The sequence below is a fragment of the Etheostoma cragini genome, chromosome 4 (assembly GCF_013103735.1).
Source record: "Etheostoma cragini isolate CJK2018 chromosome 4, CSU_Ecrag_1.0, whole genome shotgun sequence".
Classification (NCBI taxonomy): domain Eukaryota; kingdom Metazoa; phylum Chordata; class Actinopteri; order Perciformes; family Percidae; genus Etheostoma; species Etheostoma cragini.
The window spans coordinates 1,205,615-1,207,625 of NC_048410.1; positions in this window are offsets into that span (position 1 = coordinate 1,205,615).

Genomic DNA, 2,011 nt, shown 5'->3' on the forward strand with positions numbered 1-2,011 from the left:
GGAGTGAGCCTGTCTCTGGTCTCTGGTCTTTGGAAGGGGAGTGAGCCTGTCTCTGGTCTCTGGTCTCTGGAAGGGGAGTGAGCCTGTCTCTGGTCTCTGGTCTCTGGAAGGGGAGCGAGCCTGCCCCTGGATGGCTCCTAACAGACTTGTACTCCGGCCCTTTAACCATTAGATTAGACTCAACTTTATTGTCATTGTGTAGGTTACAAGTACAAAGACATTGAAATGCAGTTTGCTTACAATCAGAAGTGTAAAAAAAGCAGAAAGGTGCAATGTGATAATCATGTATAGACAGGTGGTGCATAGGCCAGACAAGAAACATACTGCAGAATAAACATGGCTATGTAATATGAACAATGTATGAACATGCAAATACATGTGCAATGTATTAGCAGTGACATAATGTTAGTAGTAAGAATAATATAGATATAGTTATATGCAGTGTATTAACAGATCAAGTACATTTTTACGCATTGGCCCTAATCCTCTTCCGTCCTGTTACAGTGATCAAGTCAACAAAAATCAAAGCACATGCACAAGTTTCTCAAAGTCTTTTTTGGGAGATGAGGCCTTGAAGTTTGCCTGAACACACTTACACCAGACGGACAACAGAGACCCTGCCAGGTCTGGACGTTAGGTCCACCCAACAAGATCTCAGATCTTAAAAAAACACACAAAAGGTTCTTTTCATGACTCAAATACACACATCAGAATTCAAAATCAAATCAAGCCTTTTCCTTTCACCTTTTTTCTAAAGAGCAGTGTCTTGGATTTTTTTCTTGATGCTCGCTGGATTTGTTCATGACCCCCTCAACCAAAGAGAACCGTCTTATTTTCACAAAGAGAAGTTAAATCGTTTTTTAATGATACTAAAGTGTACCTGTGTGCTAATTGACGGGTCACTCTGTGGCTTAGCTTCCTCACTAGCTAAAGAGGCAAAAATCTCCCAACACTGGTTACAGGGACCCATAACATAACCTGTGACATGATGACATTTACCCTACCACTACGGCAACCTGATCCACACACACACACACACACACACACACACACACACACACACACACACACACACACCTTTATAAACGAGACAGCAGGCCACTGGAGGAGTCTGTGACTCCACAGGTGAGAGACGGGCTCTGCCATCAATAACCAAACATCATTATTACTTTTTCTTTTGAGGTTTAGTGAAACAGCTGATAGTAAAGGATAATGTGTTTCTTTGTTCTTTACAAAAGAGTGTGAAAAGGTTTACTGTTGTGCACTTTTAGGAAACCATATCATGGATACTTAAATGTGGAGTATATGAATCTGAATGAACTAAACACTGAAACTACATTGTTTTAATGTGATGTAATGCATTTGCCTTTTCCATTACAGACCACTGAGTGGAGGTTTATGGGCTGTTAACGAGGTAAGTTTTGATAAAACGTGATACTATGCATGTATACAGTGAAACGGTTGTGTAACAGGAGTTGTATTATTATTTCTAATACTATGGATATAAAAAATGAAATGAAAATGCCTTATGCCGTCCTTACACCCGAATGACTTTTCAAGTGATTCCACTGTCGCAGACATGTTTCATATATTGGATTTAAATCACGAGAGTCTTGCTGAGAGAAAGGAACGTCTTATTGTCTCAATTATTTGGTGTCAGGTGGTCATAACTCTGAAGTCTTGGTAGTAGTCTGTGACATTATTTCCTAACGTACACTAGAAGAGGGGTCTCCAACATTTTTAAGCCAAGGAGCCCTTAACTGAAATAAAGATGGAAAATAATAAATAAAAAAGAAACAAATATTGTTGAAATTAAGTTGAATATTATATGCAATATATGAATTTAACTGGTCCTACAATAACATGTAGGGCAGCCTTCCCTTTGCATAGAATAGTAAGCTATTAAAATAGCCTAATAACTGTTGGCATTATTTTATAAATCATGTTTTAAGGTTAATATACAAGTGGCACTGTAGTGGTTATGATTCACTCCTACTGTGGAGCCCAACAG